Below are 27557 nucleotides of genomic sequence, written 5' to 3' on the forward strand. Positions count from 1 at the left end.
GTGAACGTTTGGAGCCGGCTCACATATCAGAAGTGACGAATCTATTTATAAAAATATGAAAAAATTAAGATATGAATAATCAAAATATTTAAATGAATAGAATTAACTAATTCAAAGAACGAAAAAAATTATTATAATAATATAGGCCTGTTGGATTCGGGGTAAACGTTGAACATTGAGATATTAAAGACATGATAGATCCGAAGCATAGAATATAAGGAGTGAAAGAGACTGGGTTTAAATCTGTGTATAAAGGTCTTTACAGGATAGATTCTATGAATGAGTTTGTATGATACTTCTTTCACCTTATTAGATATACAATATTTACCAGACAACAACAAAACTTTGTTCCAGTTCACTTGTCCTAGGGCTGCATTCCAGTACATTTTAGCAGAGGGAATAGTAATGGCATTAATCAGAGAAGCAAAGATAACCCTGAAGCAACAAAGAGACCAAAGATAACCCTGAAGGAGCTGCAAAGCTCTGCAGTGGAGATTGGAGTATCTGTCCATAGGAACACTTTAAGCCATACACTCCACAGAGCTGGGCTTACGGAAGAGTGGCCAGAAAATAAGCAAACATGTTTGCTGTTCACCAAAAGGCATGTGGGATACTCCCCAAACATATGGAAGAAGGTACTCTGGTCAGATGAGACTAAAATGTAGCTTTTTGGCCATCAAGGAAAATGCTATGTCTTGCGCAAACCCAACACCTCTCATCACCCCGAGAACGCCAACTGCCACCACCAATGCCATGGTGGTGGCAGCATCATGCTGTGGGGATGTTTTTCATCGGCAGGGACTGGGAAACTGGTCAGAGTTGAAGGAATGATGGATGGCGCTAAATACAGGGAAATTGTTGAGGGAAACCTGTTTCAGTCTTCCAGAGATTTGAGACTGGGACGGAGGTTCACCTTCCAGCAGGACATTGACCCTAAGCATACTGCAACACTTGAGCAACACTTGAGTGCTTTATGGGGAAACATTTCAATGTCTTGGAATGGCCTAGTCAAAGCCCAGACCTCAATCCAATTGATAATCTGTGGTATGATTTACAGATTGCTGTACACCCACGGAACCCATTCAACTTGAAGAAGCTGGAGCAGTTTTGCCTTGAAGAATGGGCTAAAATCCCAGTGGCTAGATGTGCCACGCTTATAGAGACATACCCCAAGAGACTTGCAGGTGTAATTACTGCAAAAGGTGGCTCTACAAAGTATTGACTTTGGGGGGGTGAATAGTTATCAAGTTTTCCGTTTTTTTGTCTTATTTCTTGTTTGTTTCACAATAGAAAATATTTTGCATCTTCAAAGTGGTAGGCATGTTGTGTAAATCAAATGATACAAACCCCCCAAAAATCCATTTTAATTCCAGGGTGTAAGGCAACAAAATAAGAAAAATGCCATTAGTGGTGAATAATTTCGCAAGCCACTGTAGATTCCAGGCTCAGGCCTCAGTAACGCATAATGTAAAATAGATCCACGCTTGAAATGTTGTTTTGATAACTTTGCATGCAACTTGTTTCCTTCACCCTGTCTGATAGAAAGAGGACAAATCTGTACATGAAGTTCTGTAAGAACAGAATGGGGAATGATAAGTACATGGAGCATTCCATGCAGACGTTTAATGGAGCGCCCAAGCCCAAGGCAGGTCAGAATGCACTTTGTACTTCCTCCTCAACTCTCCTTGCTATGTCTGTTGTTCTTATACCAATATATTTATTTTTGGTTAGGCTGTCTTGGACACATTCAATGCTAAAAGCTAAATTGCAGTATACAGGAAAAAGTAAATAACAGTTAGCTAGCTGAAGAAAAAAATGGAGAGCAAATAATTATCTCTAGCTTCAGAGTGCCTGGCTGCTCCTGGAAAATCTCACCTTCTTCAGGCTAGGGTCCTTTTTTCTTAATTTCCGCCTGACTGACGTGGCCAAAGTAAACGGTCTGTTGCTCAGGCTCTGAAGCCAGGATATGCATATAATTGGTACGATTGGAAAGAAGACATTTTGAAGTTTGTAGAAATGTTAAAATCACGTAGGAGAATATAACACAATAGATATGGTAGGAGAAAATCCAAAGAAAAACCAACCAGAATTTTTATTTTTAGAGCCCATGCTATTACAATAGAACGTATAGGGAAATAATTAAATCTAGCTCCCAGTATGCAATTCCTATGGCTTTCACTGGGTGTCAGCACTCAATGTTCAAGGTTTCAGGCTTGTTTCTTCCAAAACGAGTAAGCATAATGAGTTTTACTACAGGGACACAGTCTTAGAAATTAATTTGTGCGAGCGCCATGAAGACAACGCGCACCTGCTAATATTGGTTTCCTATTGAACATACTTCTTTCCGTATGAAATATTATAGTTTGATTACATTTTAGGATATCTGAGGATTAAATAGAAAATTATTTTGACTTGTTGAAGCAAAGTTTAGGGGTACATTTTTGGATTCCTATCATGGCATGTTGAACGAGTCGATAACTCAAATCAATGGCGCCAACTAAACTGACTTTTTGGGATATAAAGAAGGATTTTATCTAACAAAACAACACTACATGTTATAGCTGGGACCCTTTGGATGACAAATCAGAGGAAGATTTTCAAAAAGTGTGTGAATATTTAATCGCTATTTGTGAATTTATGAAAACTGTGCCGGTGAAGAAATATTTTGATGTGGGGCGCCAGCCTCAAACAATTGCATGGCATGCTTTTGCTGAAAAGCCTACTGTAAATCGGACAGTGCAGTTAGACTAACAATAATTTAAGCTTTCAACCGATATAAGACACTTGTATGTACCTACATGTTTAATATCCATCATTTTTATGATTATTTATTTGAATTGCGCGCCCTCCACTTTCACCGGAAGTTGTCCCACTAGTGGGACGCCTAGCCCGAAGAAGCTCTAGCTGAAGAATAAAATGGAGAGCAGCTAATCCTCTCTAGCTTGAGAGGGCAGTAGCCTCTCATGCCTCTATACCAGGTGCCTTATTTATCAACTGTGTGTAAATTTCTCATTAAGTTCTGGCGTACGTGGAAATTCTACGATTTCAAATGAAATCTAATTTTATTGGTCACATACACATAGGATTTGCATGCACAACAAATTATTGTGATTTATCAAACTGTTGCACACAACATATACGCATGTTTTCATTGATACATTTGGTATTTGCAATTTTGTTAGGTTGCAAAAGCAACAGCAACTCTTCCTGGGGTCCACACAAAACATGACATAATACAGAACATTAATAGACAAGAACAACTCAAGGACAGAACTACATTTTTTTTAAAGGCACACATAGCCTACATATCAATACATGCACATAAACAATATACCGTAGGTCAAAGGTGAGAGGCATTGTGCCGTGAGGTGTTGCTTTATCTGTTTTTTGAAACCAGGTTTGCTGTTTATTTGAGCAATGTGAGATGGAACGGAGTTCCATGCAATAATCTCTCTTTATAATACTGTACACTTTGTTGAATTTGTTCTGGATTTGTGGACTGTGAAAAGACCCCTGGTGGCATGTTTGTTGGGGTAAGTGTGTGTGTCAGAGCTGTGTTTAAGTTGACTATGCAAACAATTTGGGATTTTAAACACATTAATGTTTCTTATAAAAAGAAGTGATGCAGTCAGTCTCTTATCAACTCTTAGCCGAGAGAGACTGGCATGCATAGTATTTATATCAGTCCTCTGATTACAATGAAGAGCAAGACGTGCCGCTCTGTTCTGGGCCAGCTGCAGCTTAACAAGGTCTTTCCTTGCAGCACTCGACCACACAACTGGACAATAATCAAGATAAGACAAAACTAGAGCCTGCAGGACTTGCTTTTTGGAGTGTGGTGTCAAAAAAGCAGAGCATCTCTTTATTACGGACTGACCTCTCCCCATCTTTACAACCATTGAATCTACAGTCAAAAGTTTGGACACACCTACTCATTCCAGGATTCTTCTGTATTTTTACTATTTTCTACATTGTAGAATAATAGTGAAGACATCAAAACTATGAAATAACACATGGAATCATGTACTAACCCAAAAAGTGTTGAATCAAATTATATTTTAGAATCTTCAAAGCAGCCATCCTTTGCCTTGATGACAGTTTTACACACTCCTGGAATTCTCTCAACCAGCTTCATGAGGTAGTCACCTGGAATGCATTTCAATTAACAGGTGTGCCTTGTTTCTTTCATTCTTAATGCGTTTGAGCCAATCAGTTGTGTTGTGACAAGGTAGGGTGGTATACAGAAGATAGCCCTATTTGGTAAAAGACCAAGTCCATATTATGGCAAGAACAGCTCAAATAAGCAAAGAGAGACGACAGTCCTTCAAGACATGACGGTCAGTCAATCCGGAATATTTCAAGAACTTTGAAAGTTTCTTCAATTGCAGTCGCAAAAACCATCAAGCGCTATGATGAAACTTGCTCTCATGAGGACTGCCACAGGAAAGGAAGACCCAGAGTTACCTCTGCTGTAGAGGATACGTTCATTAGAGTTAAATGCTTCACAGAGTTCAAGTAACAGACACATCTCAACATCAACTGTTCAGGGGAGACTGCGTGAATCAGGTCTTCAGGGTCGAATTGCTGTAAAGAAACCAATACTAAAGGACACCAATAATAAGAAAAGACTTGCTTGGGCCAAGAAACACGAGCAATGGACATTCGACAGGTGGTAATCTGGTTTTTGGTCTGATGAGTCCAAATTTGAGATTTTTGGTTCCAACCACCTTGTCTTTGTGAGACGCAGAGTAGGTTAACGGATGATCTCCGCATGTGTGATTCCCACCATGAAGCATGGAGGAAGCAAGCATGTGGGGGTGCTTTGCTGGTGACACTGTCAGTGATTTCTTTAGAATTCAAGGCACTCTTAACCAGCATGGCTACCACAGCATTCTGCAGCGATACGCCATCCCATCTGGTTTGCGCTTAGTGGGACTATCATTTGTTTTTCAACAGGACAATGACCCAACACACCACCAGGCTGTGTAAGGGCTATTTGACCAAGAAGGAGAGTGATGGTGTGCTGCATCAGATGACCTGGCCTCCACAAACACCCGACCTCAACCCAATTGAGATGGGTTGGGATTATTCGGACTGCAGAGTGGAAGAGAAGCAGCCAACAAGTGCTCAGCATATGTGGGAAGTCCTTCAAGACTGTTGGAAAAGCATTCCTCATGAAGCTGGTTGAGAGAATGCCAAGAGTGTGCAAAGCTGTCATCAAGGCAAAGGGTGGCTGCTTTGAAGAATCTCAAATCTCAAATATGTTTTTATTTGTTTAAAACTTTTTTGGTCCCTAGTTTCGATGTCTTCACTATTATTCTACAACGTAAAAATTAAGAAACACCCTGGAATGAGTGGGTGTGTCCAAACTTTTGACTGGTACTGTATATGTTTTGACCATGACAGTTTATAATCTAACGTAACGGCAAGTCATTTCGTCTCGTCGACTTGTTCAACAGCCACAACATTCATTACCAGATTCAGCTGAGGTCTAGAACTTAGGGAATGATTTGTACCAAATACAAATCTCTTAGTTTTAGAGATGTTCAGGGCCAGTTTATTACTGGCTACCCATTCCAAAACGGACTGAAACTCTTTGTTAAGGGTTTCAGTGACTTCATTAGCCGTGGTTGTTGATGCGTATATGGTTGAATCATCAGCATACATAGACATACATACTTTGTTTAATGCCAGTGGCAGGTCTTTGGTAGAAACGAGTAGAGGGCCTTGATAGCTGCCCTGCGGTACACCACACTTTACATGTTTGACATTAGAGGAGCTTCCATTAAAGAAAACCCTTTGCTATCTATTAGATAGCTCTGAATCCACGATATGGCAATCTGAGGTTGAAAAGCCATAACTCATAAGTTTTTCAACAACAGGTTATGGTCAATAATATCAAAGGCTGCACTGAAATCTAACAGTACTGCTCCCACAATCTTATTACTATCAATTTCTTTCAACCAATCATCAGTCATTTGTGTCAGTCCAGTACATATTGAGTGCCCTTCTCTCAAGCTGAAAGTCTGTTGTTAATTTGTTTACAGAGAAATGGTATTGTATTTGGTCAAACACAATTTCTTCCAACCGTTTGCAAAGAGCTGGCAGCAAGCTTATAGGTCTTCTGTTAGAACCAGTAAAGGCCGCTTTGCCATTCTTGGGTAGCGGAATTACTTTGGGTTCCAACCGTTTGCAAAGAGCTGGCAGGAAGCTTACAGTTCTTCTATTAGAACCAGAAAAGGCCGCTTTACCACTCTTGGGTAGCGAAATTACTTTGGGTTCCCTCCAGGCCTGAGGACAAAGACTTTCATCTAGGCTCAGATGAAAGAGATGACACATACGAGTGGCTACCATCCTCAGTAGCTTTCCATTTAAGTTGTCAATGCCAGTAGGTTTGTCATAATTTTTTCCATCTCTCTCACACTTTAAGTTTACAAAATTCAAACTTGCAATGCTTTTCTTTCATTATTTATCTTTTTATGCATGAATACGATTGCTCACTGTTCGTTGTTGGCATTTCCTGCCTAAGTGTGCCCACCTTGCCAATGAAGTAATCATGAAAGTAATTGGCTATATCAAATGGTTTTGTGATGAATAAGCCATCTGATTCGATGAAAAATGGAGTTGAATTTGTCATTCTGCCCATAATTAATTTAAAGGTTTTTCCATTATTCTTTATATCATTGATCTTGGCTTTATAATACAGTTTCTTCATATTTTTCTTGACTTATTAGCCACTCCTTTTGCCCCATGCCTTTCAACCATACAGTTCTTAAATTCCTCATCAACCCATGGAGCCTTAACAGTTCTAACAGTCAGTTTCTTAACAGGTGCATGTTATATTGTGATCACTGCATCCAATGGGTACGGATACAGCTTTTGAACAAAGTTCTACAGTATAGTAAAAATGTGATCGATACGTGTGTGATCTTGTTCCTGTAGTGTTTGTAAACACCCTGGTAGGTTGATTAATAACCTGAACCAGGTTACAGACAGTGGTTACAGTGAGAAGCTTCCTCTTGAGTGGACAGCTTGATGAAAACCTGTCAATATTCAGATCCCCAAGAAAGTAGACCTCTCTGTTTACATCACATACACTATCAGGCATTTAACACATAATTTAGATACTGACTGTTAGCACTTGGTTGCCTATAGCAACACCCCAAAAGAAAAGGCTTACATGCTGTATCATCAAATTAATTATCTAAGTGAGTCTCAGGAATGGCTAATATATGAATGTTATCTGATGTTAGAAAGTTATTGACTACATAACTGTATATTAATATGGGCTTTTTTCAGCCCTTTCCTGGGTAGCTTCTCAGAGATGGACATAATACTGAAAATAGCAAACAAAGCAAGAGAAGAAAATATCTATTCAGCAGTCCATTAATCAATTTGTGTGTGTGTGCTGCGGGGTTAAAGCTACAAACCCATGGGCTCCTTTTTCCGTCATTGTTATCATGGATTCACACGCAGAACTAATGTCCTCCCTCAATGACGTACAGATTGCTATCATCTTGCCGTTCTCCTGTTTCAACTCATCGAGCTGACCTTGGGAGAACTGCAAACTGTTCTTCAGGTCTTGGACCTCTCGGTTAGGTCATCCATTCTTTTATTAGTTGAATCAACCAGTATTTGGACAAAACACTTGAAGCTATTTTCTTGTTGATGTAACAACTACTTGTAGAACAATTTTTGTTTGCTTAAAGATCCTTCACGTGTGTAAGAGAGACACAACTGTCCTCAACAGTACTCCCACCGGCTTTGGTCTTTGTCATGGTAGCTAGCAACGTAGGTTACGCTGTTACTCCTCGCAGTTCCAGACAGGGCAGGTCACAGGGAAGATTGAAAACAACAGACAGCAGGGATCTAGACAGCCACAGATCCGGGACAATCCGCGGTCCCAGCCACAATGGCTAACCGTGTCGCGGGCTGCATTCAAGCCCTCAAGAAAACCCTGCTAGCTGCTACGCCAAATAGCTCCTCTGACCCGTCCTTGGTCGGCAGGATCACTGGATAGAGACTAGCAGTCCCAGCAACTGATGCCAACTGCGTCGCAGGATCCAAACTAAAAAGTTAGCTAGCTACTAAGAACTTTCCAATACTTTCAAAACAACAATTAGAGCCATACTATATTTCTGCGCTTGTGAGCGAGCGTTACAACCCTGCCTGGAAAACGCCCTCCATTCACAATTTATGGTAATAAAAACGGCCTCATTTGCTGTATGATTTGAAGATGTTGGAACTGGGCCATGACAGTTTCTAAATGAAAGCGCAATGGCAAATTTGAGGTTTGGGCAAAGTGTATTTTAGTCTTTTGCAGTTACTTTTTTTCCCAAAAACGCATGCTGCCTATAGCGAGTGCCAAAAACTGGCCGCACATTCTGCAAGATTGTCTAATCTAACAATTTACAAGTAAATGCTACAGTCCACACTTCTATGCAATCTTTATGCATTTTATGTTTTTTTATAAATACATACTTGTGTTTCTATCTCCTGCCTTGGTATAGGTTCTGAGATTAATTAGGCTATGATGTTGCGCTCCTATCGCACAGCAATACTGTAGCCTACCCATAGCCTACTGTCAAATATTGTAAAGAGGCTACCGGCCTATTTACTTTTGAGCATGGTTGGCTATTTAATGAGCGATGGTTAAATGCATAGCGGGAATAAACCAGTCATGTCAGAAAAAGAGAGACATGTCCTGCAATATAATAAAATAAATATGTTAGGCGACCCGCTGCTATGCAATCTCCTTATCAACGGCAAATGTGTCTGTTTTATCACTAGGCCTACGTTTTAATGTTTTTATTAGCCAAACATTATTATAATTCCTGTGCATCAAACACCTCCATTTCCTCCAAAATAACACTATTTGCTTGCAATACAGTTGATAAACCACTAGAAGTTGTGCGTACACATGGTCCAAGATTTGCGTGGATGTACGCACACTTTCCCATCATGTTCAAAATGGATAAATCTTTTTTTGTGCGCAAACCCCTTTCAGAAATGATGCCCCTGATGTTTTAAATGTGTACTGTGTCCTCTCCACAGCCACCACTTGGGACATGTACGACTCGTTCTGTAGCACAGGGCTGGGGGAGGCTGCCCCCAGACACAGACAAGGCCAGCATCTCTGAGATTATAATTTCAGTTTGCGGTCGGAGACATTTATAATGTTACATATTGAATGCTTTATGACTGATAAACAACAATGGGTGCTATCCAGACCCTGACAATGTGCCCAACTCTGTTCCTACGGTGGTGAGCAGAAGAGTTCCCTGGATAAGGAGAGCACTCCGACCCCCACCCCGGAGTGACTCTGGTCCTTCAGCCGTGAGCTGACTGCAAGACGGAACGTCGGCGGCATGGCCTGGAACAAGGGGAACCCAGTATGTACCAGTCGCACCCCAACAATGATTTATTTATGTGTCCACTAGAACAGGGTTTCCCAAACCCGGTCCTGGCGCACGTTTTGTTTTTTACCCTAGCACTACACAGCTGATTCAAATAATCAAAGCTTGATGATGAGTTGGTTATTTGAATCAGCTGTGTAGTGCTAGTGTCACGCCCTGACCATAGAGAGCCCTTGGTTCTCTATGGTGTTTAGGTCAGAGCGTGACTAGGGGGGTGTTCTAGTCAATGTATTTCTATGTTGGTGAGTTGTATGGTTCCCAATTAGAGGCAGCTGGTAATCGTTGCCTCTAATTGGGGATCATATTTAGGTAGCCTTTTTCCCACCTGTGTTTTGTGGGATATTGTTTTGTTTAGTGCATTGTGTGCTATGAACAGCACGTTCATTTTGGTCTTTGTTTTTTTGTTAAGTTTCACTTTGAAATAAAATATGTGGAACTATACGCACGCTGCGCTTTGGTCCTGTCCTTTTGAAGAACGTGACAGCATATCCCACTACACAAGGACCAAGCAGCGTGTTCATGAGGGAAAGGAGTTTTGGACATGGGAGGAGATCATGGGAGGACACGAGACCCTTCCTTGGCGGGAGTCGCAGAGGACGCAGGACGGACACCGACGACGCCGGGGACCGCGGCCACAAAAATCTTGGCGTGGGGGGCACGAGGGGTGGTCGACTAAGCAGCGGGGAGTGCCAGAGCCCGCCTGGGAGTCGATGATACAGTGTGAGGAAGGATACCGGAGAGAGGGGTTAGCTAGGAGTATGCGGCAACGCAGGCGTTTGGAGGAGCGTGTCATCAGTCCGGTGAAACCTGTGCCGGCTCCATGCACCGGGCCTCCAGTGCACCTCCCCAGTCCGGTACGTCCTGTGCCAGATCCCCACACTCATCCTGAAGAGCCAGAAACCGTCAGGGAGGCAATGGAGAAGTTGGGAGATAGAGATGTTGGTCAGGTGTGTTCTGCACAACATTTGACCTGGTGCATCATGGGCCAGCTCCCCGCATCCTCCCGGAAGTGCGTGTCACCAGTCCGGTGACACCTGTGCCGGATCCACACACCAGGCCTCCAGTGCGCCTCCCCAGTCCGGTACGTCCTGTGCCAGCTCCACACACCAGGCCTCCAGTGCGCCTCCCCAGTCCGGTACGTCCTGTGCCAGCTCCACGCACCAGGCCTCCAGTGCGCCTCCCCAGTCCGGTACGTCCTGTGCCTGCTCCCCGCACTCGCCCTGAAGTGCGTGTCTCCAGTCCGGTGCCACCTGTGCCGGCTCCACGCATCAGGCCTCCAGTGCGCCTCCCCAGCCTGGTACGTCCTGTGCCGGCTCCACGCACTAGGCCTCCAGTGCGCCTCTACAGCCCGGAACCTCCAGCGACGGTTCGCGGTCCGGAGCTTCCAGCGACGGTTCGCGGTCCGGAGCTTCCCGCGACGGTCAGCGGTCCGGAGAGTCCAGGCACGGCGTCTAGTCCCGCTCCATGGTCGGAGCGCTCTGCGCCGGTGTCCAGGCACGGCGGCCAACCCAAGGGGGGGCCCAAGACCAAGTTTGGGAAACCCTGCTCTAGAAGACGACAATGATGGTAATGATTTTATTTAGTGTGTTGTCTTTTGATATGTGTGATCAAATTGTAAAATAACCTTAACTTCATTAAAATGTCTCTTTCTGTCTCCAGGACCTTCTGGCAGTGGGGTATGGACAGTTTGATTTCAAAGACCAGAAATCAGGCCTGGTCTACTGCTGGTCTCTGAAGAAACCCACGGGATGTCACTGACACCTCTCACATTCCTGTTTTTTTTGCATCTCAGTTAATATCATTAGCTTCCACAATAGTGCTGTGCCTGTAACCTGGTCCCAGATCTGTGTGTGCTGTATAGCCAACCCCTATGGTCTTTACAATGACAAACATTTGGCAAGACCTCACAAACCGATCTGAAACCAGACTACTGTACCTGTGCCAGGTTAGAGAATAGTTTTCTAGTGACTAAGCTAATAAGTCTTGTGTCTTGGATCTACAGTGGCCTGAGAGGATCTTTACCTGTGAGAGTGGAGTGACTGCTTTGGACTTCTCTGCTAGCAACGCCAGTCAGCTAGCTGTGGGGATGCATAACGGCAGAATAGCCACCTACAACGTCGAGACAAGAGAGAAGACAGCAGGTCTGTGTGTCCTCAGAGAAAGCGAGACAAAATCTACATGTCTTATTTCTCATATACAGCAGGTGGCACTCAAAGACAGACAGACTAAATGATTTACAAAGCATAGCCCACGTCCACCAACATTTCTGCTTCATCCATAGGCTATACCTTTATGATTACTCAGTGGAGTTTATCTTTGAAACACAATTAATTATTACAGTATCTCCTGTACATTTGTTCCCCGTCGTTTCTCATCATCCATCTGTATGTCTGTTGTTGTTATGGCTGGTTACCTAAGCTGGGATGACAGAGTTACTGTATCTATTTTTAATCATCCCCATTTCCAGTAGACACTGAAATATATACTGATCTCATCTTACACAGACGTAACAAAGCTGGTAGAACTGGCATCTGTGAGAGTGCTACAGGAAACTTGCATAGTGACTGCGCCTAGAAAAACGCCAACCCTGCACGGGAGGTTCACTACATTTGTAAAGAACCTCAAAATATTCATTTAAAATCATTTTTCTATTTTTCAATTGAACCTTTATTTAACTAGGCTGGTTCTTAGTTGACGCACTTATTTGTGTGTGTGTGTTTATCCCTGTGTAGTGACTGTGACTGTGCCTACAAACACTCTAGCCCAGTTTGGCAGGTGAGGTGGATAGACCATGAGAGGGGTCCGTCAGTGGAGGATAAGGAAGAGACTCTGTGTCTGCAGATGGCAGGATCAGCAAGTGGTTCCTGTGGAAATGCCTTGACTGTGTAGGTACAGATTTACTTTTATATCTGAAAGTTGTGGGAAACCTTTATCTTAGTGTTTCCAAAAAAGTGTGCCCCCTCCAAATATCCACTCACTGGAGACTATTCGTCCTATTTTTGTAGACCCTTTTGCAGACAACTCTTGAAGACATTTCCCCGCATAACCTTCTAGTAATAAGCATAACCGTAATGTCCTTTAACCTGTGCCTCCCCAGACCTGATGAAGCTGAAGAGGACAAGGAATGAGAAAGCCAATAAGCAAGCTAGAGAGGAAGAGCGAGGCATGATATCACGCCTCGCTCTGGCCGCTCATCCCACGGTGAGCGGCCAGAGTGTTTTCATGTTTACGTTTTCCTAAAGGATAGTTACACATGTATTGCTTTAGTTACTTAGCTAGGCCTTCAAATTCCTTTTGGAACATAGGCCATCGACGAACAGTGTCCATCCCATTCTGTCATTAATTCGAGATGTATTACATACAGTTGAAGTCGCAAGTTTACATATACCTTAGCCGAATACATTTAAACTCAGTTTTTCACAATTCCTGACATTTAATCCTAGTAAAGATTCCCTGTTTTAGGTCAGTTATGCTCACCACTTTATATTAAGAATGTGAAATGTCAAAATAATAGTAGAGAGAATGATTTATTTCAGCTTTTATTTCTTTCATCACATTCCCAGTGGGTCAGAAGTTTACATATACTAATTGAGTGTTTGGTAGCATTGCCTTTAAATTGTTTAACTTGGGTCAAACGTTTCGGGTAGTCTTCCACAAGCTTCCCACAATAAGTTGGGTGAATTTTGGCCCATTCCTCCTGACAGAGCTGGTGTAACTGAGTCAGGTTTGTAGGCCTCCTTGCTCGCAAACGCTTTTTCAGTTCTGCCCACAAATTTTCTATAGGATTGAGGTTAGGGCTTTGATGGCCACTCCAATACCTTGACTGTTGTCCTTAACCATTTTGCCACAACTTTGGAAGTATGCTTGGGGTCATTGTCCATTTGGAAGACCCATTTGCGACCAAGCTTTAACTTCCTGACTAATGTCTTGAGATGTTGCTTCAATATATCCACATAATTTTCTTTCCTCATGATGCCATCAATTTTGTGAAGTGCACCAGTCCATCCTGCAGCAAAGCACCCCCACAATATGATGCTGCCACTCCTGTGCTTCACGGTTGGGATGATGTTTTTCGGCTTGCAAGCCACCCCCTTATTCCTCCAAACATAATGATGGTCATTATGGCCAAACAGTTATATTTTTGTTTCATCAGACCAGAGGACATTTCTCCAAAAAGTACGATATTTGTTCCCATGTGCAGTTGCAAACCGTAGTCTGGCTTTTTTATGGCGGTATTGGAGCAGTGGCTTCTTCCTTGCTGAGCGGCCTTTCAGGCTATGTCGATATAGGACTTGTTTTACTGTGGATATATACTTTTGTACCTGTTTCCTCCAGCATATTCATAAGGTCCTGTTCTGGGATTGATTTGCACTTTACGCACCAAAGTACGTTCATCTCTAGGAGACAGAATGAGTATCCTTCCTGAGCGGTCTTGGCTGATTTCTTTTGATTTTCCCATTGATGTCAAGCAAAGAGGCACTGAGTTTGAAGGTAAGCCTTGAAATGCATCCACAGGTACACCTCCAATTAACTCAAATTATGGCAATTAGCCTATCAGAAGCTTCTAAAGCCATGACATAATGTTCTGGAATTTTCCAAGCTGTTTAAAGGCAGTAAACCTCTGACCCACTGGAATTGTGAATAAGTGAAATAATCTGTCTGTAAACAATTACTTGTGTCATGCACAAAATAGATGTCCTATCCGACTTGCCAAAATTATAGTTTGTTAACAAGAAATGTGTGGAGTGGTTGAAAAACGCGTTTTAATGACTCCAACCTAAGTGGATGTAAACTTCCAACTTTAACTTCTGTGTTAATACTATTTGTTAATAGTTTATTTATTGGTTCTGTGTATTTAGGACTCCAACATCTACCTGGCTGGTACAGTGGAGGACCACATACACAAGTGTTCCTATTCTTACAACGAGCAGTTCCTTGAGACCTAGAGAGCACACAAGGTTAGGATCAGTTCAACCTAGGGCTGTTGCAGTGACCATATTACCGCCACACCGGCGGTAATATGAAGGCAGTCAAATTCCACATGACCGTTTAGTCACGGTAATTAGGCTTCAAGCTCTGATGCTGCTGCTGGTCATTAGTAGCCTATTAAACTTGCTAACTGCCTGGTACTCAGCACTTTATTGTCCCTCTAATCACTCTGACAACAATGCAAATGTATTCAAACACTTCATGAGAGCCCATGAGCTCATGTTGCGCAACATTTCTATAGGCTATGCAATTGCTGAAGAAAACAGTGATGGACGCTAATAAAAAGACGCAGATCCCATGAGCTTTCTATAGGCTAGGCCTACTATATTTATTTGTTAACTTTCCTAATATTAAGCACATTGCTTATATTTACAGCAGGAATATAGCCTACCTGGCTGGCATGAAAATAAACCACGGGGAAAAGCGTTCTCCATTCGCTATTGAAGTGCATAGATTACATGTCTTTTTTCCCGCTGTCCCTGTTCCCATACAGGTGCATCATAATGGTCCATTCTAAATCCTAACAAATGTCACACATATATTATTTTGTATATGTAAATAAAATATTAAATCAAGAATAGTCTGATGGGTGACAATATTAGCCTATCACTTGTGACCTAAATATTATCACTTGTGAATGATGCCCAGCATAAGAAACAATGCCTTTTTTTGCGACTTGACCGAATCATAGTCACACACCTCATGTAGCCAAGCCCATAGGTCTATATGTCCTAATAAGGTTTGTATCACAACTAAAGTGGTCAAATAACTATTTAAAATTAAGCACATTAATCCACTTTACAATACAAGGGGTGTAGAGCCTAACTGGCATATACTGTATAAGCAGCACGTGAGTTTCACGTTTGGGGAAGATATTTTTCACCATAAAAATGTAACATTATGTACAAAATAAGTTACAAATAACGCAAAAAAACCCGACACAACAGCACAATTGGTTAGGAGACTGTAAAACGGCAGCCATTCTCTCCAGCGCCATCCTATCCTACTACAAGTAGTAGGTTTTATTGTCAAGTTTGCTGTCATGAACTTAATTAGAAACCAATTTAGAAACCAATTTACAATCATAGATAATAGTACAATTGTACACTAGCACAAAACTTGTAAACAAATTTAATTGGACTTGTGACTACGTAAGTACTTTTTAAACATCTGGATTTAGGCTGGATGTGTCAATGTGTAGTCCATACATGTATCATCTATGAGGATAATGATTGTTTTAGCTCAGTCAGCCATGAATTCCCTAGTTTAAAAGGGACTACCTTCGGAAAGCTGTGCAATTTTTAATACATTTTGACATTGTGGGCCAGCCCCCAGCAATTCGCGTTTCATCCAATGAGCTTCAGCCCCACGCCATTTGAGTAACAGTTAGCAAGATGCACACACAGCAGAGAGATAGAGAGAGCAATGACTTCCTGCATATATCTGAACAGATATGACAGTGCGCATTTTCCAGGGACACATTTAGGCTCCTGGGTGGTACTTCAGAACTACTGGCGAAAAAGTATGCAAATTGCAATGAATCTCTTTAATATAATACAGTTTAAAATAAGCAATATATACAAAACAATATCACAAAGACAAGGTTTGGAAAATACAGGATTACTTGGTTAGACATTTACCTAACATTTTGTCATTTAGCAGACGCTCTTATCCAGAGCGATTTACAGGAGATTTGCTCAAGGGCACATACACAGATTTTCACCTTGTCGGTGCAGGGATTCCAACCTGTGACCTTTCTGTTACTGGCCCAATGCTCTAACTGCTAGGCTACCTGCATTTCTTAAACCCCTGTGGTAAATGGTGTGTGCTTTGATCAGTTTAGTGATGTATGGGATTGGAGAGTTCTGATAGCGGCCTGTCCGTGTTATGGGAGTGTTCAGTTTGTGGCTGTTGCGTGTTATCAGTCCAGAGACCTATTGTCTGCTTGGAGAAAGACAGTTTACAAACTGGGGAACTAGGCAGGGATTTAAAAATGTGAGGCAGATCTGCTCCTCCATCTTTTCTAAAAGGATATGATTGGGTTTCGAGGGCTTCACGATAGCTGGTGTGTGGATTATTATTCCACTCCAGTTGACCAGTCACGGTTTGAGTGAGGCCAGGGTACCAGGCAGGGAGTAGGTATATTTAATACAACACAAATCTGACTGGGAGATCGTTTGGAGTTGTGTCTCAGCCATGCGACACATGATTGTAATTGAGATATTGACTGCAAGCGACGTGTTCAAAAAACATATCAAATGTTTTGTACCTCAAAAACACTTAGTACTTTACACTGACTGAATGGTGGCTTCATTTATCATTTTTCTTGTGTAGGGAGCGACGCATTCATCGAGCCAGAAGAGGAGGGGGGAGAAACCATCACCCTAACTCAAGAAGGACGAGGAGGGGATTTAGCCGTTCTACTTAGCTGAATTGCTCATGAACTTAGGTGTGGTTCTCTGTAAGAGGGCGTCAAGTGGCTGTCTTTCCACAGCGGCTATGACTGGATATTTGATCAATTCTATCCAACTGACCTGCCCACGGAAGAAGTGGACTTGTTTGACATCTTACGCCTGTTCTTCCCCATCATACACAATGTGCATTACCCCATGAAGAGCTGAAAAAAACCTCAAGGGTGGCCTGCAGGAAGTGGAAGAACAGCTGGAGCTGGGGAAGACCGGACAACAGCCCCAAGCTTGCTCAGACTCAGGCATGGTTTTCTTCAAGATGAGAGTGAGATGTTCTTATTATTTAGTATTATTTTTATTTAATACTTATTAAGTATTATTTTTGCAACAGGAAATGGCGTGAGTGATTTCTGCATAATTTAAATTCATAATTACCCATAGATAACGGGGAAATGTAATTTGTTTGTTATTATGCATCTAACCTATAGAATTAAGTGTTCGATGTGTATTCTGCAAATGCATGGCAAATATTTGATTAAAACAGGTAAACACAAATATGGAAATAAGTGGTTAAAGGTATACATTATAGTTCAGTTTATTATAAAGACCATTAGCTGTTGCTCATACAGCAAAACAATATGAGGAAGGTGTCCTTAATGTTTTGTACACAGTGTATATTATGTATTCGTGTGGTATAAGGGCTGGTGGCTAGGACAATGTGCAGACAATAGGTAATTATCAGGAATCAGTACACCCCCCCCCCCCCCACCACCTGGCGTCCTATCTGGGTGCATACCTGGTTGAGCGGGGTCCCGGCGCTAGAACTCAGATAAGGCCTGGGTCCAAGATGTCCCTAGCGGAGACCCAGCACCTCTACTCCGGGCCATAACCCTCTGTCAACCAGGTACTGGTATCCCCTACCCCTAGGTTGAACCTTCAGGTGGTGTCTCACCATGTACGCCGGTCAGCCATAGATGAGACGAGGGAGAGGAGTGGGCCTGGAAACAAGAGACAAGGTGCAGTCAGACATGGTTTTAACTCTAGACACAGAAAAGGTAGGAAAAATACAGAGGGTATGGGGCAACAGAGGACGAACAGCAGAGGGGCTAATGATCTTAGAGCGGCGGAGGGTCTCAGCTTCTGGGGAAGCGCCTCAGGCTTGACCTTCTTGGATACCGGTCGGTGCTGCAGAAGCGAAGTGGCCCGGGCCTTACTGAACCCCTCCCGGAGGTCCTGGTACTCTACGGAGAGGGTCCGGGGGAATTTCCAAGCCCCAAGGAAGATGTCCCGGGATAGGCAGAGCTGACTTCAGGCAATGAGTGTGGCAGGACGGGGTCCAGCCCACGATGGCACCAGTAGCCCAGTCAACAGAGGGATAGTGTCGCTGGAGCCAAGAGAACCCCAATACCACAGGAACCTGCGGAGACTCAACCAGCAGGAATTGGATCGTCTCCATGTGGTTCCGACACTCGTAGGTTGACGAGGGTGGTCTGGTGGGTGACCTGGCCTATAGAGCACCCGTCCAGCGCTCTAACACCCATGGGAAGGGAGAGGGGTTGAGTGGGGATGCCCAGCTCGCACGCCAGGGTAATGTCCATGAAACTCACATCGGTCCCTGAGTCGATGAGTACCTGGAGAAATTTGGACTGGTGGCACCACAGCAAGGTGGCATGGAGAGGGGGGGACGAGTAAGTGGAGAAGAACAATTAGCTTTAAGACCCACTAGAGTACTCACTCCAACGAATGAGCTGGGTCTCTTGAAGGGACAGGTAGACACATAATGACCGGCAGTACCGCAATACAGACAACTCTGGGTGTTAAGTCTGCGTATGCGTTCGGTTAGAGGCAGCCTAGCCCTGCCGAGCTGCATCGACTCAGGAAGAGGAAACTCGGCAGTCTTCGGAGGCTCTTGGAGGAACTCGGGTAAGCTCAAATCCTCTCGGGGACTTCCGGAGTTCATCAGATGCAAGGTGGGATCCTTGAGTGAGCGATTGGGACCGCAATCAGACCTCTTCCTCCTACATTCCCGTAACCGTCCATCGATCCGAATGGTTAAGGCGATGAGTGAGTCGAGATCCGTTGGTAGTTCCCGGGCTGCAAGGTCGTCCTTTACCCCCGCCGATAATCCGTGCAGGAACGTGTCGAACAGCGCTTCCGGATTCTAGGTGCCCTCCGCTGCCAGCGTGCGGAACACCACCGCATAGTCTGCCACACGGAGGGTGTTCAGCCGAAGCTGGAGTAACTTCCGGACAGCCTCTCTCCAGGACACCGGAGCTTCAAAAACCCTTCCCTCCACCACGAATACCTCCAGACTGAGGCAGACGGCAGATTGTTGCTCCCACACCGCCGTGGCCCAGGTGAGTGCCCTCCCGGGCATCAGCATAATAATGTACTCTCTCTTTGAGCGGTGGGTCAGTCATGGCCAGTTCGTACTATTAGCTATCAAGGTAAGACCCAAGTGCAGACTGTGTGAAGTAACAATGTTTATTGTAACCACAGGGGCAGGCAAACGACAGGTCAAGGCAGCGAGGGGTCGATAATCCAGAGCAGAGCCCAAGGTACAGGCCAGCAGGCAGGGTCAGAGACAGGCAGTGGTCAGGTGGGCGGGTACAGGGTCAGGCAAAGGTCAAAAACCAGGAGGACAAGGAAAAAGAGAGACTAGGGGAAACAGGAGCTGAGACAAACCACTGGTAGGCTTGAAAAAACAAGACGAACTGGAAACAGACAGACAGAAAACACAGGTATAAGTACCCAGGGGATAATGGGGAAGATGGGCGACACCTGGAGGGGGGTGGAGACAAGCACAAGGACAGGTGAAACAGATCAGGGCGTGACAGCTAATGTTCCTTAGAGCATTTTTTTCCCTATTTGGACAAGTATTCACATATTATTCATTCTGGCAACACATGTTTAGCTCTGAACACATTTTTTATTTTACACACTAAGTGAAATAGTTATCAGCAAGTATGAAATAGTCCCTAGTCTTATATCTATTTTAATAAAAAATAAATGAAAGCTATTTGTACAACAACTAACAAGTTACTTGTTTCCTTCAATATTGAATCAAAAACAGCTATGATAATCAAATCTCAAACCTCTTTTGAAATAGACACATGCATTTCCGGAAGAAAGTGAGTTTTAACACCATATCCCATAATCAACCACAGGTGCCTCAGGCTATAACTGTTTCCGTGTAAGAAGTGTATTTATCCCCAGTGTATACCTCCCAGTGTGTGCAAACATTTGTTGTCACGAACGTCAAAGGGAGAGAGAGAGGACCAAGGCGCAGCGTGTAAAAAATACATCTTCTCTTTATTTAGGAGATGAACGAACGAAGCAAAACAACAAATAGACGACCGTGAAGCTATAACCGAACAAAATGCAAATATGCAACCTAGACACAGACACAGACCTAGACAATGACCCAACAAAAACATGATGCCTATGGCTGCCTAAAATATGGCTCCCAATCAGAGACAAATGAAAGACATCTGTCTCTGATTGAGAACCACTCAGGCAACCATAGACATACCTAGAAACATTCACTCAACACAAACCCATACACTAAACCCAACACCCCCTTTTCCATAAAACCACCCGAAACGAGACAAAACACAAACATTCCCCATGTCACACCCTGACCTAACTAAAATAATCAAGAAAACAAAGATAACTAAGGCCAGGGTGTGACATAACCCCCCCCTTAAGGTGCGAACTCCGGGCGCACCAGCATAACGTCTAGGGGAGGTCTGGGTGGGCGTCTGTCCACGGTGGCGGCTCTGGCACAGGTCGTGGTCCCCACCCCACCATAGTCACTACCCGCTTACGTAACCTCCTCCAAATGACCACCCTCCAACATAACCCCACAGGATTAAGGGGCAGCACCGGACTAAAGGGCAGCACCGGACTAAGGGGCAGCACCGGACTAAGGGGCAGCACCGGACTAAGGGGCAGCACCGGACTAAGGGGCAGCCCCGGGACAAGGTAGCTCAGGACAGAAGGATAGCTCAGGATAGAGAGGTAGCTCAGGATAGAGAGGTAGCTCAGGATAGAGGGGCAACTCCGGACTGAAGGGCAGCTCCGGACAGAGAGACAGCTCTGGACTGAGGGGCAGTTCTGGATGGCTGACGGCTCTGGACGCTCCTGGCTGGCTGACGGCTCTGGACGCTCCTGGCTGGCTGACGGCTCTGGACGCTCATGGCTGGCTGACGGCTCTGGACGCTCATGGCTGGCTGACGGCTCTGGACGCTCATGGCTGGCTGACGGTTCTGGACGCTCATGGCTGGCTGACGGCTCTGGACGCTCCTGGCTGGCTGACGGCTCTGGACGCTCCTGGCTGGCTGACGGCTCTGGACGCTCCTGGCTGGCTGACGGCTCTGGACGCTCCTGGCTGGCTGACGGCTCTGGACGCTCATGGCTCACTGGCGGCTCTGGACGCTCATGGCTCACTGGCGGCTCTGGACGCTCATGGCTCACTGGCGGCTCTGGACGCTCATGGCTCACTGGCGGTTCTGGCAGATCCTGTCTGGTTGGCAGCTCTGGCGGATCCGGTCTGGCGGAAGGCTCTGGCGGATCCGGTCTGGCGGAAGGCTCTGGCGGCTCCTGTCTGGCGGAAGGCTCTAGCGGCTCCTGTCTGGCGGAAGGCTCTAGCGGCTCCTGTCTGGCGGAAGGCTCTAGCGGCTCCTGTCTGGCGGAAGGCTCTAGCGGCTCCTGTCGGGCAGACGGGCGACTCAGGCGGCGCCGGGCAGACGGGCGACTCAGGCGGCGCCGGGCAGACGGGCGACTCAGGCGGCGCCGGGCAGACGGGCGACGCCGGGCAGACGGGCGACTCAGGCGGCGCCGGGCAGACGGGCGACTCAGGCGGCGCCGGGCAGACGGGCGACTCAGGCGGCGCCGGGCAGACGGGCGACTCAGGCGGCGCCGGGCAGACGGGCGACTCAGGCGGCGCCGGGCAGACGGATGACTCAGACGGCGCCGGGTAGACGGATGACTCAGATGGCGCTGGGTAGACGGGCAGCTCTGGCCGGCTGAGGCGCACTATAGGCCTGGTGCGTGGTGCCGGAACTGGTGGTACCGGGCTGGGGACACGCACCTGAAGGCTAGTGCGGGGAGAAGGAACAGGGCATACTGGACCCTGGATACGCACATTAGGCCTAGTGCGTGGTGCCGGAACTGGTGGTACCGGGCTGGGGACACGCATCTCAGGGCTAGTGCGGGGAACAGCAACAGGACACACTGGGCTCTCAAAGCGCACTATAGGTCTAGTGCGTGGTACCGGCACAGGTGGTACCGGGCTGAGGGCACGCACCTCAGGGCGAGTGCGGGGAGAAGCAACAGTGCGTACAGGGCTCTGGAGACGCACCTTAGGCCTAGTGCGTGGTGCCGGCACTGGTGGTACCGGGCTGGAGACACGCACCATAGGGCGAGTGCGTGGAGGAAGAACAGGGCTCTGGAGACACACTGGAAGCCTGGTGTGTGGTGCCGGAATTGGTGGTACCGGGCTGGAGCGGGAAGGTGCTACAGGAGGAGCAGGACTAGGGAGGCACACAGGAGACCTAGTTCGTGGAACTGTCATTCCCAGACGGTTAGCACGCAACTCAGGATGAGCATGGAGAACTGACTCAGGTAACATCACATCCCGCACACGCTCTGTCGGGTGGATGTCGTGCCTCACGCACCAACACAGCAGCTCCCTCATTTCACTCTCCTCCAAACTCCTCAATAAATCCTTAACAGTCTCTGTATCATTCCCGTTGCTCACCTCCAATATCCGCACAACTGGCTCTGGTTCCCTCCTTTCACACTGCTTGGTCCTGAATGTTTGGGTCATTCTGTCACGAACATCAAAGGGAGAGAGAGAGGACCAAGTGTAAAAAATACATCTTCTCTTTATTTAGGAGATGAACGAACGAAGCAAAACAACAAATAGACGACCGTGAAGCTATAACCGAACAAAATGCAAACATGCAACCTAGACACAGACACAGACCTAGACAATGACCCAACAAAAACATGATGCCTATGGCTGCCTAAAATATGGCTCCCAATCAGAGACAAATGAAAGACATCTGTCTCTGATTGAGAACCACTCAGGCAACCATAGACATACCTAGAAACATTCAGTCAACCATAGACATACCTAGAAACATTCACTCAACACAAACCCATACACTAAACCCAACACCCCCTTTTCCATAAAACCACCCGAAACGAGACAAAACACAAACATTCCCCATGTCACACCCTGACCTAACTAAAATAATCAAGAAAACAAAGATAACTAAGGCCAGGGTGTGACATTTGTAGATACAAGCAAATAAATCCCTCTAATGTATGGTTTTGGAACAACATTTCCAGATATTGGAAGACACAAAGCAACTACTGTAGACTATTTGGCTGGATGCATAGGCAACAGAAACAGTGGAAATCATCTCAGTGTCCCCTCCTCTCCCCCTTCCCATATCCCTGGGGAAGGGAGCTGGCTGGATGTAGTGGGTGTTAGGCCCCGTCCTCGGGGGTGGGCCCACCAAGTCTGTGGAGCGATACTCTAGACAGAGTCTTTGGGTTAGAGTGTTAACATCACCTGTAAATGCACACTGGACAGGTGTAATGAACACGTGTAAAAATGACCATGACAAGCGTTCTAATCACCTGTAAATGCACACTGGACAGGTGTAATGAACATAACAAGCGTTCTAATCACCTGTAAATGCACACTGGAGAGGTGTAAAGAACACATGTAAAAATGACTCTTGACACTTAAAAATGATCATAACATGTGTTCAAATCACCTGTAAACACACTGGACAGGTGAAAAAAATCATGTGTACAAAAAATAAAAATGATAATTACAAGTGTTAAGACGTGTTCCAGTTAAGACGACTTGAACCTTTTTGCTTTCCATACCCGATGTGTCTGTCTTAACTTGTAGCCTGTGAGAAAGACCCGATCACGTGACGGAGAGCCGTGTGAGTGAGAGATGCTTTGTATTGCGCAGCACACTCAGGGAGAAGGGCACAACGCAGCACTCTGGGCCGCAAAAGGCATGGATTTTTGGGGGGTGCATTACGGCCACAAAGGGGATGCCGCCGTGAATTTCGAGGCATTATCAAGTGCTTGTCAAATACGGCTTGCGCAAAAAACTAAGCAGAGCAACTTTTTTCAAATCATCATTAGTCTCATCATGCAGCCTTACATTTTATTACAAATCAAAATATATAGCCCAACGTTTGTAGAACAACTAAAGTTACATTAATAACTCTAAAATATAGGAGTACCTATTTATTTGTTAACTGCTCAACACAGAATATCTGCATGTGCAAATATTTATATTTTATTCAGCTTTGTTCAATTTTATTCTTCATACTATAAAATAATGCCACGGAATTATAAGCAAATCTTGTCTACTAAATGAACTAGTGTAGCCCACATCCATTCTGCATAGCCACATCAGGACCCAACATAAGGACAACTCAGAGTATGCTATTCTGTTCTTCTGAAATAGACTACATTTTCTTTATATCATACTTCTTTCGACCTGTCTAAAATAAATAATGGATTTATTGTGTAGGCTATATTACACAGATTTATTATACATTTTAAAATGGCGTGTAGGCTATGTGTGGAAGCCAGGAGATGCTAAATGTGTTGATGTTAATTAATGGTCAATTACCGTGAGACTGACATTTATTTGCTTGACAATCACCGGCTGACGAAATTTCGAGACCTCCACAGCCCTAGTTCAAACCGTAACCTCAACCACAACCCACACCCTAACTTCATGTCCCCATCCCGGTTCAACCCTAACCCTAGCCTCAACCCTTACCCTAGCCCTAACTTCATGTCCACATCCCAGTTCAACCCAAAATACAGCCTCAACCACAACTCTAACCCGAACCCTAGCTTCATGTCCTCATCCCAGTTTAACCCTAGACCCAACCACAACCCAAACCCTTTGTGTCCACATCCCGGTTCAACCCTAGCCTCAACCACAACTCTAACCTTCTCCTTGCTCCCAGGGCCCCCTGTCCCGCATCACATGGGTCTCTGCTCTGCTCGGACATCTTCCTGAGCTGCTCCTCTGATTAGACAATCCAGCTGTGGCGGCAGGATCTGTTCCCTCCTGTGCTGGGCTTCACACGCACCCAGAGGACAGTCTATGACATCACGTGTTCCCCCAAGTGGGCCACCGTGCTTGGGGCCGTCCTGGGAGCCAGCAGGTGAGTCGTCTCTCTTTCTTTATCTCTCTCCTTTTCTGTTACTTTCAATCTCTTAATAAATTGTGAGGGAACACTTGATTTCACTCTGTCTCTTTCTCTCCCTCTCTAGTTCCTTATCTTAAAACGATATTCCAAGGACATTGATCAACACGTTACTTTGAGCATCATGGCCTACTGTATAATAATGAATAACCATTGCCACCATGCCCTTGTCTCTCTCCCCAGCCTGGACCCCACCATCATGAGCCTTGCCAGTCCTGGGGTGAAGCTGACCTCCCTGCTGTTTGCTACTGAGACAGACTGCAACCTGGTGGAGGACAGTGACGGACAGGTCCGTGTCTACCAGCTCAAGAACCTCACCGTGGGAGAGGGAACTCAGGTGAGCAGGAGATTAGAGTGTGGCTGCATTTTACAGCACACTCTTCAGGAGAATCTTCATTGAAAGTGCTTTTTAGTCCAAGACTAGGCTAAATTATGTGTCATGGAAACCAGCCCTTCAGGTTTGAGTATAAGCCAACTGCATTGTATCAACTACAGGAAAGAGTAGAAAGATGGGTCTTGTTGCATAAACCTTGCAATTACAGTGTTTTATTGCTCTGTTCTTACAGAGGGACTCATCTCTGTGCAGTATGTCCTATTCTGCATGACCTATGTGAGTCACCATCTCAACCATTGAGAGCTTTAACTTTTAAACATGCTTCAAACTGTTTTCTGTGTGATGAATCAGTCTGATTACAGACCACCTAAAGGGGCAATAAGCAGTTGGTACATCCATTTTTGGACTTATAAATGAATTATATGTACCCATTGATTCTCAAAGATTATTGCTTATAAAATGCCTCATGAGCTTAGTTCAACTGCCGTACCATATCAGAACCCAATTTAAACTTGTTTTACTCCAATGTTTGTAAACAACGTAAATGTAAACAAACATTGTATAGCATAATAAACATGGTTAAAATTATAATCCAGTCCTTGCATCCATAGCTGTCTTTGAATTTGACAGTGGTTGCGTTTCTCTAGCCCCATCCCCCTGCTTTATACCGAAGCAGTGGCGGGGAGAACGCTTTGTCATTGTTTCAACTGCTGATTGTCACTTGCTCCAGTACTTTGGTGACTAAGAATGTATTTTATAAACATACTGCTTTGGGCTGGATGTGTCAATGTGAAGTTTACCATTGAAAATGATCTATGAGCAGAATAACTGTCTTGCCTCAATTAGCCACAAAATCCCTAGTTTGAATGCACCTGTTTTCTTGAATCTGTGCAGCGCCATTTTCCCTACATTTCCCCCCCCACATGGGCTAACCCGCTAGCCATTTGAGTTCTAGCCAAGGAGCTTTAGCCCCTTACATTTGAGTGACAGCTAGCAATAGGCCTGCCCAGCGTTATCCAATGAGGTTGCAGGGTGGGCCTAACGGCTCAAGGGACACAGCAGAGAGTGAGAGCAATGACGTAGTGGACATATAGGACGTTGTACGCAATTTTCGGGGACCACATTGTGAGGGATACTACTTTCAGAACTACTAGCTAAAAAGTATACAAATGTAGAGGAGAATCTCTTTAAAGGGAAACTTCACTCAAAACAATTTTGCATCATCGTGATGATGTGGCCGGTGACTCTTTGCTTCTTGAAAGTCATATATCTTGAAAACTTGATTGCGGACATGCAAAACATTTTGGGACTGTATTAACAGTGGACTAATGAAAAAAATACCCAAAGGTTTTTGATTGGATTTTCCCATTAATTACCATATTCTGCCCAGATCAAGGCATAATTTCCTCTGTCTGTGGGGGCTGGCTAACTGTTGTTATCTCCCTGGGCAAACAAAGTTTACAGTAAAATGTCTTCCACAGAATTCAATAGTACATATTGTATCTTATGGCGTCTTTTCTCTCTCCCCTCAGGTGTAAGACGTTAGAGGACATCATCGGCTCCACCTTGGCCAGCCAGCTGTGAGAGGGACAGATCTTTCCATGGGTGGAGAGTAGATGGACACCCTGGGTCTTATGTGTTCCACAAGCCTGCCTCATCATTGGCTGTCTCCATAATGTTTGTTCCTCAGGGAAGTACTGTAGGAGACTGAACGTCTCCATTTTAGACCTCCAATGAGATTAGTGAAGAGTATGTCTGCAGACGGACTGCATATTTGCCTGTTTTGGTTTTATATTGAGAATAGAAAATATCATAATGTATTATTACCTTAAAACATGTTTCTGCTTGTACACTCACTCTCTCTCGGAGTTTAGATCCCCACAACTCAGCTAATGGCTGTCATTATGAAAGTGTTAAAGGCTGTTATTTCAGAAAGTGTTAAAGGTCATTGTTATGGGACTAAAAAAAGGCTCAAACGGAGTGGAATCTAATGCTTCAGGAGCAAATGGGCAGAAAAACATAAACATCTGGTAAAGTGGACATCTGACAGAAGTCCCATGATGGTAGTAAACAGATATACCATTATGACTGTTGTCTCTCTGTGTCTACCTATCTGTTGTCTGGATCACTACCCTTGTTTCCAAATCAG

At 44.8% G+C, this 27557-nt stretch overlaps 1 pseudogene; it reads left to right on the top strand.

The window, feature by feature from the left end:
* The first annotated feature begins 1561 nt into the window (after positions 1 to 1561).
* LOC139579692 (dynein axonemal intermediate chain 4-like) lies at positions 1562 to 26992 on the top strand (annotated as a pseudogene).
* The last annotated feature ends 565 nt before the right edge of the window (positions 26993 to 27557 follow it).

This window comes from Salvelinus alpinus, chromosome 6 (genome assembly GCF_045679555.1).
Source record: "Salvelinus alpinus chromosome 6, SLU_Salpinus.1, whole genome shotgun sequence".
NCBI classification, from domain to species: domain Eukaryota; kingdom Metazoa; phylum Chordata; class Actinopteri; order Salmoniformes; family Salmonidae; genus Salvelinus; species Salvelinus alpinus.